We start from the raw sequence: 13,696 nt of genomic DNA, 5'->3' as shown, positions 1-13,696 counted from the left end.
ATCAGTGACCACTTTGTAAAAGCAAAAATGAAGAAGCAAACTTAATGTTAAGATATATCTTAGCTAGTATATCTGAGATATCATTTCATATGTAATCAACACTTAAATTAGTAACGAAGCAGTCTGCATTCCTTCTCAGAGTATGTCTTTAGTCTCCAGCATACATTTTTACCTTCAGCACGTTTCAGTTCAGACCAGCCATATTTAAAACGCTGGTGGGGTCACGTGGCTAGCAGCTGCCAGGCAGACAGCACCATTGATGACTTGATCCCTGATTTAATGGAAATATTAGAAACAAAGAACTGCCTGTCTCCATCATGTAGAATTTTTGAAATTCTACAGAAAGGATTCAGTGTCTTTCACAGATAAATAGTAAGGGTGTGAGGGGGTGGGGATGGTGACACTCGTCTATAATCCCAGGACATAGGGGACTAAAAGCGAAAGGATTGCGAGTTTGAAGTCATTCTGGGTTACATAGCAACATTTTATTTTAAATAATAGTTAATTAAAAGGGGTGGGGATATATCTCACAGGTACAGTGCAGCCTGGCAGGTCAATTCCCAGTGCCAGGTGGGGAATGGTAAGGGAGAGTTAAGGGGGAAATGTTATAAATTTTCTTTTTTAAAAAAAGATCTGCTGAGAATATGTGGATGTGTGTACATGGTGTTTCCTTCATTTTTCCTCAGAAGCCAGAAGAGGGTACTAGATTTCCAGGAACTGAGTTATGAATGAACATGAGCCCCCATGCTGAGAACCAAGCCTGAGTCTGCCAGGACAGCAGCGAATACTCTAACCAATGCACCACCCCTCCAGCAGTTGATTAAAGGGATCTTAGGGGACTTAGCGATCACGTACAATCCGTAGACTTTGATGTGATAAAACAAATGGAAGGCATTTTTGGGAGCCAGTACTAGAGACTGCTTTTTTTTTTTTTAAAGATGATACTTTAAAATCATTATTGTGGGGTGTTTTGAGGGGGTCGTTTTTTGTCTTTTGTTTGTTTTGGAGATGGCAATACTACTGTGGTTATATTGAAGTAAAAAATAAACTTATCTATTAAAGACATAGGCTGAAATATTTACACGTAAAACAGAATTTACTTACATTTAATTTAATTAAAATGTAGAAAAGTGGTAAATGAAAGAAAAATGGCTGAGTGTTGATGTGGTGGAGGGTGGGTGGGCGCTTAAGTTTCCTCTGCTACTCTGTGGGTTTGTACAGTCCCATTATAAAAAATTAACCGTCAGGTGCATTGGTACACACCTCTAATCCCAGCACCCAGGAACCAGAGGCAGGTGTCTCAGTTTGAGGTTAGCCTGATCTGATGAGACTCTGTCCCAAAAGAAAAAAAAAAAGTTAAAATAACTGAGATTAAAATGAAATTACTTGGGGGCTGGAGAGATGACTCAGCAGTTAAGAGCTCCAACTGCTCTATCAGAGGTCCTGAGTTCAATTCCCAGCAATGACATGGTGGCTCACAACCATCTGTAATGGGATCCGATGCCTTCTTCTGGTGTGTCTGAAGAGAGCTAGTGTGTACTCAAATAAACAAAAATAATAAAAAAATATTTAAAATGAAATTACTTTATCATCTTGATTGTGTCACTGGTTTCAAACTGGCCAAATTGTACATTTTAGATATCACTAGGGAATTATATGTCAGTTAAACCTCAATGTAGCTATTTAATAAAAAAAATTCATTATGGGATCAAATACACCTGAGAATTTAACATGAATGGTTTCACAAGCACTATCTCAGTAGATAAGGAAGATATTTGTTAGAATGTCTCCATTGTAAGCAAAAGAGCCTCAATTCTTCACTGCCTGAAAAAAAAGTACTAAAATGTTGGCTCAGCAATTAAGAGTACATGTTGCTCTTGCAGAGAGCCCCACTTCTGTTCCCAGCACCCACAAATGTCTCATGCTATCTGTAACTCCAGTTCCAGATATCTGACACCTAATTCTAATTTTCAAAGGCAGCAGGCATACACTCGGTGCACATATATGTAGGCAAAACACTCATGTGAACAGAATAAATAAATCTTTAAAAAGAAATGAGTAAAGGATCGCAGATCTGGTACTTAATTACACCATAATTACAAGCTAACAGGGGAGTCCATAACTATGTTAATAGTACTGGTAGAAGACACTCATCAATAGCCAATCACCTTGCTACCCATGATACAAGCAACCTGGCATCACCTTGCTTTCACTCACCTCCTGAGTCCTGCAAGATGAAATAACACGGCCCAGATGGATATTTTCACACAGTAGGGGCGGCGGCACACTTAGCTTATAAAATCCATCTCATTTCACATGTATAGCAAGCAATAAGAAAGTTTGTTTAGATGGGGAGGGTCTGGTGAGGGAGGTGAAACCATGATCAGAACATATTGTATGAAAATAACTTTATTTTCAACAAAAAATTAAAAATAAAAACATAAATATACAAATCAGTGTGTTTCATAACAAAAAAGCAAGCTTGCTTTTTGTTCTGGAGGAAGATGTCCTCTCATTCCTTACAGTTGCTTGCCCAAGTAAAGAGTAATGAGGGCCTGTGTTCTTGTCTTACCCATGGCATGAACGAAGCAACCGGAAGCCATGGAAAACTATCTTCCTCAACAATGTTTGATAGCATGATTGATAAAAACAACCCCAAGGAAAGTCTATACCTTCAGGCCTGGCTGCATCAAGAGTCCCACAAATTTCATGGGTTGGTCCTCTCCACTTAGCTCTTTTTCCCTTTGTGTCAACTCAGTGTGTGTGTGTGTGTGTGTGTGTGTGTGTGTGTGTGTGTGTGTGTGTGTGTGTGTGTGTGGTGTGATTACCTCCCATTTACCTGGCAGGGGAACTTCCCTGATGTGTGGCCAGGTAGACTGCTCTACCTGATTGGGCAGTTTGGGTGGTACAAGCCATCACATGCAAAGAAGCCCCCATTCACATCATAGGTGTCATAGACATGTACATGAACTGCAACAGATGGAAATGTCTTTATGCAGGTGTTATGTGGGAGGTCCTGGTTTGGGTGATGTGTCTGATTTCCAGCTATGAAGCCAGTCTTACTGAAGTCAGAGTGGTTCCCTAAGGTGACACCTGAGAGCATTTATCAGTCTTGGAGGTGAATGCTATACATGCATGCATGCGCAAACAGTCCAGTTCTTTTGCTGTCAATTTCCAAATGACAGTCATAAGCCACAAGATCCAACGCTATATGACCCTAGAACACACCCAGTTTCTATTTAATTTCGAGACTTTAGTGGATCAAATCTAAACTTGTTTACTTTTATGTTTACTTTCCTTCCATTGAAAGTCCATCCTTTATAGCGTGATGGTTACTCTTGATTGTCGACTAGATGCAATTTTGAATCACCTCGGAAATAACTCTCCAGGCAAATCTGTGAAGAAATACCTAGATTTGGATCCATGAGGTAAGAAGGTCTACTCTAAATGTGAGCAGTAGTCTTTTATGGGGTCCAGGACAATAAAAAAGAGCCAAGTTCACTAACTGGCTACAGGGTACTTCCTGACTGAGGCTACGAGGTGGCCCGCCCATCCCCTGCTCCTGGTGCCATACTATCCCCACCTCGATGGGCTCTCTTAGAAGCCTGAGACAGAGTAAGCCGCTTCTTCCCTCAGTGTCTTTTGACAGACATTTGTCACAGCAGCATGGCAAGTAACCAATGTAACTACCTAATCTCGGTTCCCATCGTGCAGAATGACATGTACACCCCAAGTAGTCCTGACTGCCTTCACCCCTTTTTAAAAACCTCTCTATCCTCATTTGAGGTACATGTGGCTTCCCGTTGCTCTCGTTCATTCTGTTGATAAGACAAAAACTCAAAACTGAACGTTTCTTTAAAGTCAGGGTGAATATTTCCATGTTAAATTACAAAATTACTTCCACAAAAAAAAAAAACCCTAACATTTCATATTTATCTGTGATGAGCATGACTCACCACTTAATTTCCACAGGAACAAGGAACTTTTCTTAAAATACTTAGGAAAACCTTTGGAGCATCAGACCAGCCCTGACTTACATTCACTAGAATTTTTTTTTTAACCAACATGGAACCAGTAGTTGTATTTGCCCAGAGAGCCTCTCTGCCCAGCCTCAGCTGACTGTACTGGGAATAGTCATTTGGCCTGGGCTGGCCAAACCAATGGTCTCTCCTGAGACTTGAACTGGAATCTAAGATCTAAGATGCCTTGTCCGTCGAGAGCTGTAGGAAGCTGTAAGGTGAAATCTGTAGGCTGCTGCTGGCTTTTGACCCTGTGTTCTGGGAAGCAGCAAGAACTGGTTTGCAGAAAGAGAAAGGATCCAGTAAATTATTCATGAGAAAGAATTGGAAAGCATTAGCTGCCTGCTTACTGAAGCTTCTGTGCACCTGCGTCTAGGTTCACAGGCCTGCTGATACCACCTTCCCTGGTGTTCCAAGCAAGACATCTCAAATCTGTCTGATACAAGTTTCACATTGAGCAAACAAAAGAAGATACAGCAGACCGTACCCGAGAGCAGCACCAAGAAAACTTTTACACACGGCGAATGCTCCAATCTGGCAAATGTTTGTGTGTCCCTCACTGCTGTGTTGCAGAGTTCGTTACACATTACTAACACAGAATACAGTCATCCTTCTGCACTCACAGATTCTCGATCTGTGGATTCAACTAACTGTGAGCAGAAAGGCATGTATACTAAATACTCATAGACCTTTTCACTGGCAGCCATCATTCCCTGTGCAATACAGTATAACAGCCACACTGTCAGAACACCATAGCACTCGCACTCTATTAGGCATTTTAAGTAATTCGCAGACTTGATATCACGGAGGTGTGTGGGTGATATGAAAACTCTGCTCAAGTATATGTGAGACTTGGGCATAGATTTGTGTATGGGGTTGGGGGTGAGGGTATCCTGAAACCGATTTTCTAGAGATGTCAAAGGAAGACTGCTCCCCAGACTAGGTGGGCTATAAAGAATGAGGGTTTATTTTGGTTCACAGGTGTGGAAACTGGGGGATCGAAGAGCCTGGTATGAGAATTTGTTCAGCATCAGCAGAAGACTTCATGCACAGAAAAGGAGAAAGGCAGCAGACTCTGGCGAAGAGGAAATACACAGGGGGCAGACTTTACAGAAACTGCCTTTAGCCCTCTGAGACGACTATCAATCCCTTTTAATGACCCAATCACCCCACAAAGCCCCACTCCCACTGACACTGCTGTAGTGACAATCTTCAACCAGAGTGTCAGATGGGACAAACTGTATCCCAGCTCTCACACATGCACATGGTGTGTGTGTGTGTGTCTGTTCTGAATCAGCAAAGGACTAGTGAAGGTGGTGGGAAGCAGATCCAGGTTACTCGTGTGGGGAGGGCCTGGTAAAGGCAGGCGCAGTCAGGAGGGATGGCGAGCAGTGCCACATGTTCAGCATGATACGGAGGCAGGGCTAGGCTGGGCTGGAGGGAGAAGGGACAACTCCAGAATCCCAGGGGAATATAGAGGCAATAACTGGGCCATCCACTAAATCTGAGACTATGGCGAAGACAGTATGTTTGTGGGGACCTGGAAACTCTGAAAGAAAGAGACATGCACAAGTTTCTCTACCTATCATGAATTTCTCCAATAAGGACACCCAGAGGAGCCACCTGTAAAAGTAGCCTTCTATCTGGTATGGAGTCAAAGGCTCCCTTTTAGTGCCATTAGTGCCATCTTTCCTATGACTCGGTGACAGTCTGTGTGGTGGTCTGTATATGTTTAGCCCAGGAAGTGTCACTGTTTGGAGGTGTGGCCCTGTTGGAGTAGGTGTGGCCTTGTTGGAAGAAGTGTGTCATTGTGGGTGTGGGCTTTAAGACCCTTGTCTTAGCTGCCTGGATGTCAGTCTTCTCTGAGCTGCCTTTAGGACAAGAGGTGGAACTCTCAGCTCCTCCAGTCCCATGTTTGCCTGGAAGCTGCCATGCTCCCACCTTGATGACAATGAACTGAACCTCTGACCCTGTAAGCCAGCCCCGATTAAATGGTGTCCTTTGTAAGAGTTGCCTTGGTCATGGTGTCTGTTCACAGCACTAAAACTCTAACTAAGACAGCCTGTAATTGGGTTTGTAAGGTGTTTAAACTGATACCAAAGGAAACATGTATTATTGGAGAGCTCAAGATCATGTCACTTTCGCTGATTCTTGGTGAGTCACATCAACATGAATGGGCCCCCGGGGGAACCCTACATCAAACATAGCATAGTACTCTTTCTCTCTGCCCTCCTTTACTTTTCAAAGCTACCTAAGGATGGAAATCTAGCCTGACATGCAACTCACTTCCAAGAGTTTGGAAGCAGTTGGCTTAGCAGAAAAGAACATTTGCTGCACAGGGACGGGGACCAATGTTTGAACCCCCAGCACCTATGTAAAAAGCCAGGTATGGCTGAGTCTGTGTAACTCCACCATTGGGTGGGAGTTTTAGGATTTCCACTGCTGAAAAGAGACTCCATGACTAAGGCAACTCTTATAAAGGACAGCATTTAAATGTGGCTAGCTTACAGTTCCACTATCATCAGGGCAGGAAGCATGGCAGTGTTCAGGCAGGCATGGGGCTGGGCAGCCAAGAGTTCTAGATCTTGATGCGAAAGCATCTAAGACGAGACTATGTTCCACAGGCAGCCAGGAGGAGATTGGGCAGAACTTGACCACAGGGGACCTCAAAACCCACACTCTTGGCAACATATTTTCTCCAAGGCCACACCTCCTAATAGTGCCATTCCTCAAGGGCCAAGCATTCAAACCATGAGTCTATTGGGGGTGGGGGAGGGGGGATACCTCTTCAAACTACCACAGTGGTGGATGTGAAGACAGGCAGATCTCAGGAGCTCACTGACCACTTAGCTAGCCAAAACAGTTCAGTTGGAGATTTCCTCAAGGGAGTAAGGCAGAGAGCAATGGAAGAAGATATGTGTCCTCTTATGGTCTATACATGTGCACATATGGCATGTGCTCCCATGGGAGTGCACACACAAAGAAGACGGTTTTGGGGGAGCACAGTACCCCAAGCTCCAGGTACTGTACCATCTTGGCATGGCACCTCTAATTCCATCCTTGCTCATCCTATTCCTAACCCTGCTCTATTCCTCATGCTTGTCCAGGAAGCGCTGTTTCTGCTTCCTCTCTTCCCCAACTCTTAGGTAAGCATTTGTTACACTGTATCAGATTTTCCAAAGCATTCCTAGCAAGAGAGTTAGATACTTAAAGTATAGCCTGGCACTAGAACAGTCCCCATCCAGATCAGGACTCTGCCCTTTTCCAGCTATGTAACCTGCTATGAAGTACTAAACATAAATCCTTGCTTCATTTAACCATTAAAAGAAATGACAGCACACACCATTCTCAGTGGGGTTAAATGTGCACTGGTGAGTGAACTGTGTAAGAGTTAGCCATCCTTAATATTGCCTCCCTAAGCAATTATCTCCCTAAGAACTCAAGCTTTGACACGAACTGAATAATCTGTGCAGGTTTTCATCTGACCAATGGCCACAAATTGACTCATACATAGCTCTGCTCTCACCTCTGCCTGGGGCTGAATTTCTGCTTGACCCAGGAAGCCTTTCTTGGACCCCAAGCCCTCCATCTTAGAGCTTAGGTAATTTGTTCTCTCTCTCTCTCTCTCTCTCTCTCTCTCTCTCTCTCTCTCTCTCTGTCTGTGTGTGTGTGTGTGTGTGTGTAATGTTCCAGGTTCTTCTGTCATTCTCTTTGAACTTTAACTTCAGGATCAGAGAAGAATTTAATGGATTGATTTCTCTCCTTCCACCTTTAAGAGGGTTCTAGGTACTGAGCCCTGGTTTTCACACTTGTTTAACAACTGTTTTACCTACTGAGCCATCTCACTGTCCTGAATTTGAATTACTCTTGTTAACACACCAATTTTAGATACTAGAGAGATGGCTGAGCATTTAAAAACACTTGCTGCTCTTCCAGAGGACCCTAATTCACTTCCCAGCACCTATATTAGACAGTACACAGTCAAATGGAACTCTAGTTCTTGGGGATCTGATGTTCTCTCCTGACCTCTATGAGTGTCTGTACACAACACACACACTCCAAATAGCACAACCAAATCAAGAGATTTCAGCAAGTCCCCTCTACAGCCGAAGACTATGGCAGTGCAAGTTCTCCCTCTTCTCACTGGCTGATCTTATTTGTGTTGCTATTTTGGTGCCCATAATGGTAGGTAAATAAATCCATAAAAACTAAATAAATATAAACCCTAGCTAAACAAATCCTATGCTACACGATTCTAGAAAAGCAGGATCATCTTTTTGTAGGAACATGAAAAACACAAGTGCATAAATTTACATTGCACAAAAAGAAAACACAGAACCCCAGAAACAAAGTAGAAAGCCCACTGTTCATTCGCCCCTCTGCACCGTCCTTCTCCGTCTTCCAGACTGTTCCATGCTTTCATGATGAGACAGCAGTTTCACTTTGCATGGTTCCTTTGCGTGGTTCCTTTTACGAAATTGGGAACATCTGGGGATTTATCTTCATGTAACAGTTAGTTTTAGAAACCTTTCACAAACAGCACAAGATTTTATAGGATGGCTTTCTCTTCCTTTCTTTAGTTCAGTTTCCTATTCATAGACATAGAAACTGTCTCCAATCTAAACGATTCACAGCTTTTAGCGCATTTAATTACCACGTAATTACCAGAGAGATGGCTCAGTGATTATGAACACTTGCTGCTCTTACAGAGGACCTGGGTTCAGTTCCTAGCACCCGTACCGTGACTAACAACACCCTAACTCCAGTTCCAGAAAAATCTGATATCCTATTCAAGGCACACAAGTAGCATACATAATTTAAATCATTCATACACCTAAAAGAAAAATAAAACTCTAAAAATTATTTCTATAAAAGGATTCTAGTGTGAGGGCTGGAGAGATGGCTCAGTGGTTAAGAGCACTGACTGCTCTTCCAGAGGTCCTGAGTACAATTCCCAGCAACCACATGGTGGCTCACAGCCATCTGTAATGGGATCTGATGCCCTCTTCTGGTGTGTCTGAAGACAGTGGCAGTGTGCTCATGTAAGTAAAATAAATCTTTTTTTTTAAAGAATTCTAGTGTTGTTGGTAGTCAGTTTCTGTGTTTATAACTGTATTACAATGTTCCTCAAATTATAATCAAAGATTAACCCTTACATAATTACATACCTAATAAAAATCGTTATTTTTACTTACACATTCTGTGAATTTGGGCAGGTGTATTACTCCCTTCTGTGTCACGGTTTATCTGAGAACAGTGGTTGGAAATGGTAAATAGGCTTCTCGTCTGTTTCTCAAGTTCAGCTCAGCTGTGCTCTTGGCTCCTGGTCTCAAACACGTAATCAGCTGTCAGAGTTACAGCAACCACAAGCCTCAGCTTGTGAATCCACTACAAACACACTGTTCGCTGGGATACTCGATGGCTGGTGATCGCACACATTGGCTCCTGGCCTTGAGGATCTTTGGGTAGTCTATGTACAAGATGGCTATAGCTGGTTACACCTACAAAGAAGGCTCCAAGGATAGAGGGGACCTAATTTTTGCATACTCCCCAAAGCATTCTGAAACTTTACCCACTAAATGATGGCATGTCAGTATTAGATGAGGTCATAGCAGAGATTAATGCATGAAAGATGCCAAGAGAACACGCTTCCTATCTCTCAGCATAAACACAGGAGAGAGAACTGCCAGACTTCATTGGAACCCTAACCTTCCGGCCTTGATCTTGGCCTTCCCAGTCCTGCACAACTGTGAGAAATCAATGCTTTTTCTTTTATGTCACCTCATTTATAGTATTTTGAAATACAGCAGTGGAGCTACCTTTGAGAGACTGGGTCATTTTTGTGACATCGTCTCAGATGTGACATTTTATTGCTGCTCTAGTCATTTACGGCAAAGCTGGTCTTAACTAAAGGGAAAATATTACACAGAGACTTTCCCAGGAGGAACGGCTACTGGGAACCAACGGGGATCATCTCCAAGGCTACTCCCTGTAAGTAAACTGCGTGCCTCATTATGAATGTCTAATTCATAGAAGACTGGCGTGAGGAATCACAGAATTAAAGTATGTAGTCCTTGGAAGGGCGCTAAAGAAACATGAGCTAAGTATCGGGGCGGAACAATGGACACAGAGCCAGACTGGTGCCTGGAGAGTCATGGTCCTGGCTCACTTTCAGGCTTGAAACCCCACCAGTCCCTGAGCTTGAAACCCCAATAATCCCTGGGCTCGCCCTAAGCTCAAAACTTAAAATCTCGAAAACTTCACCACCAAGAACCCTAAATCAAGCCTCCAGCTCGATTCTTTGCTCCTTTCATTCAGAGGTAACCACTCTCGTGTCTTTCCCAATAAATCTGTGTGAGGTTTGTTGTGTGCTGTGACTTCAGGATACCCTTCACCTCAGAGCTGCAATGCTTCCCTTGGGGAAACCTTACCCTCAGAGCTGTGACGGAGTACAGTGCTCACACCTGTAATCCCAATCCTTGAGGCTCAGTGAGGAAGACTGCCAATTCCAGAGCTACCTACCTAGGCCGAGGCAAACTAAGCAAGCAAGCAGACCAAAAAATTACTGTCCAGTTCAAACAAGTAAGTCCACATGGATTGTTCACGATACATTCCAGATGACCCATGGTCATTCAGAAGACGTTGGAAGTATTCTGTGCATGTAGAAATTACCCACAGAAAGAGAAACACTTTATGAAGCCAACATTGTGACCAGGAGGCCTCCTAGTCATCATCAAATTTCCCTTAAACTTTCCCCTCATCAGAAAATGTCAAGCTCTAAAACAAACCAGAGTCATTTCTAGACCTGAGCAGGAAAGACCTCCCAAGTTCTGTTCTGCAAATGCAAATTATGTGACTGAAGAAGGCCCCCAATTTGCAAAACCCACACCTGGTAGTTTTTTTAAGTCACAGAAATAAGGGCCCATTTGTCTGCCTGCTGTGACATTTCTCTCTGTGCTCAGCAGACAGGTAAGGAAGCTTAGGGAGGAGCTCACTCAGGAAAGTTGTTTTTGTTTCTGTTGTTGTTGTTGTTGTTGCTATTTTCAAATAAGATTTGTTGCTAGGGTTACTAGTGTCCAAGTCTAGCATTCCTAATCAGACACTGATCACTTACCTTCAATAAGCCAATTAAAAAGATAAAACAGTGGGAAGCAGGCGGGGTGGGGGGAAGAGTTTTACTTAGTCTCCACATTACAGAAGAATATCAAAGAGATCCAGTAACCCCACCACCTCCAAGCCCATCTTGGGGTCCTGACAGGAGGTTTAGGTTTAAGTAAAGGAGCAGAGGAATGCTTAACTAAGTAGCTGCTGTCCAGGTGTGACTCTGCCTGTCGCTGGCCCATGACTGTCTCAGCTTCAGCCTCTCCTGAAGGGTGATCTGACAAGTTGTCCCAATTGTGTGAAAGTTTCCGGTTTCTACTTTGGCTGGCACCAGGCTCCAGCTCTCTTTATACAGTGTGGGAGTCGCAGGAAAATTCTAACTTCTTGGAGGCCATGGTCTTGAAAGCCAACAGGAGAGACACAAACTCAAATACTCCTATTCCTACCAGGCAGTTACAGACTTGCTCTGAGAAGTTAAGGCAAGGATCATTCAGTACATCCCCAACTTTAAAAGGGAGTCATGAGGACTGCAGAGTTGGCTGAGTGATCCAGAGCACTGGCTGCTCTTCCAGGGGGCCTGGGTTTTGCTTCCAGCAGCCACGTGGCTACTCTCAAGCCTCTGTAACCCCAGTTCCAGGCCATCTATACTCTCCTCTTCTGGTATCAGCCACACACAGACATATATGCAGGCAAAAAACGCCTACGCAAATAAAACAAGTGTGTTTCTTTTTAATCATAAATAAAAGCACAGAGCAGGGGGTGTGTAAAGAGAGCCATCTGCTTGACGGGCCATCTAAAATTCAGTAGGTGGGCGGGAGGAGGTTAAACTCTCATCCAGATGCGGAAAATGAGTCATGAATGAAGAGATTACAAAAGGGCTCACCCCATCTCCCTGAAGCCCAAAAGTCACCCATTAAGCCTGAGCCCAGGAACACCAACATTCCCCAGGGCGAATAAATCTCAAAAGAAGTCAATTCTGCACACAGCGTACATCTGAACACTCACTAAGTAGAGGCTTTGAGCTAAATGTTCTCTGAGTAAGAGAGTAGTTCAGGCTCACAAAGTGGAAAGGCCACCTCTCTCGTCCAAGCCCCTTAGGGAGGAGCCGTGAGGCTGGAAAGCCCAGTCTAGCAGCATGGGAGGTTACTGATATGCCACCAGGCCTGTCCTCTTTACTGTCGGCAACTGCCCAGGTACTTCTCATCTGCTCTTGTTTTTAACTACCCTGGTCGGTTTAATCAGGAGTGAGTGCTTTAGAAGAAAACGATTCTCTATACCAGGTGATTCATCTACCAGGGTAAGAGTAGTAGTTTTAGTAACCAAGTTCTCTTAGCGAAGAATTGTTTTTCCTGGGTTTTTTTGTTTGTTTTGGTTTTGGTTTTAGGGCTTTCTTTTTTCAACAGCCTCTGAAGCCATACTTCATTTTGAAATATCAGGGCCTGACAGAACTTGTTAATAGGGCCAAGGCAAAGACCCCACTTCTGGAGCAAACATTATCACACTCTGAAAATGGGGAGTCTCTGACAGAGGTCAGAGGTCAGAGTCAAGGGAATGCAGTCTGTCATAAATTCCAACTGCTAGGGTTGTAACTTGATTGGAATATATATATATATATATATATATATATATATTTCAATAAAGATGAGACTGTGGGTGCTTTTATATCCTACCATTTTCTTGTGCCCAACAGAGGTGACCATGGAATAATCAGAATACCACCTTTCCTTTTCAGACCAGCTAAGAATCAACGATGACTGCCAGCACTTCATTATGGTCCCTGGAGCTGCTTTCAGACTCTAGTGAGTGGGTTGATCACCTCATCTTAGCAAAGTAGGAGTTAGATAAGGGCTCTGGAGCAGGTTCCAGCCTTCTCAGCTCTACGACTCTGAGCAAACTAAACTCCCTACGTCCCTGTTTCCTTGACTAGAACCTCAGTTATCCACCTTATGAGGTGCCTGAAAGTCTAAAAACCCACTTTTGCCCACACAGTGGGCACTCAGTAAATATTTAGTCTCCCTAGCACCAATCTAACGGGTTCAAGTTCGGTATGTCACAGGGCTGAAAACAATTCCTCAGTGACTCCTGAATCCGGAGGTAGATGCCTTATTCTCTTCGTTTAGTGGCTGTTCATCTGCTAGTTACATACACAGCTAGTGTAACACTCCTGCTACACACACCCAGCCCCAGTCCATCTGTAATACGCTCACCTTTCACATCGTCTTTCCACCCACGAACCCACTGTCTTCTTTTCCTTTTGGCATTCCTGGGAATTGAACCTAAGACCTTGCATAAGGCAGACAAGCACCATACTACTAAGCTACACTCCTAGCCTTTCAACTGGGGACAGTATTGCTAAGTCGTTTATGCTGGCCTTGAAGCCACTCGGTAACTCAGGTAGCCCTTGAATTTGGCATTCTTCCAACCCCAAGATGCTGGGTTTATAGTCCTGCAGCCTGGGTACTTCCCAAACCCCCGAAGCCCTTTTCCCTAAATGGTTTATCACTTCTGCTTCCTTCCTAAAATGTAAACCGAGTATCATTCTCAGAGCTTGAGCAGTGGCTGGCATATGCAAATGC

The sequence above is a fragment of the Rattus rattus genome, chromosome 3 (assembly GCF_011064425.1).
Source record: "Rattus rattus isolate New Zealand chromosome 3, Rrattus_CSIRO_v1, whole genome shotgun sequence".
Taxonomy (NCBI): domain Eukaryota; kingdom Metazoa; phylum Chordata; class Mammalia; order Rodentia; family Muridae; genus Rattus; species Rattus rattus.
The sequence above is the reverse complement of the archived record's forward strand: the minus strand, read 5'-3'. Positions refer to the sequence as shown.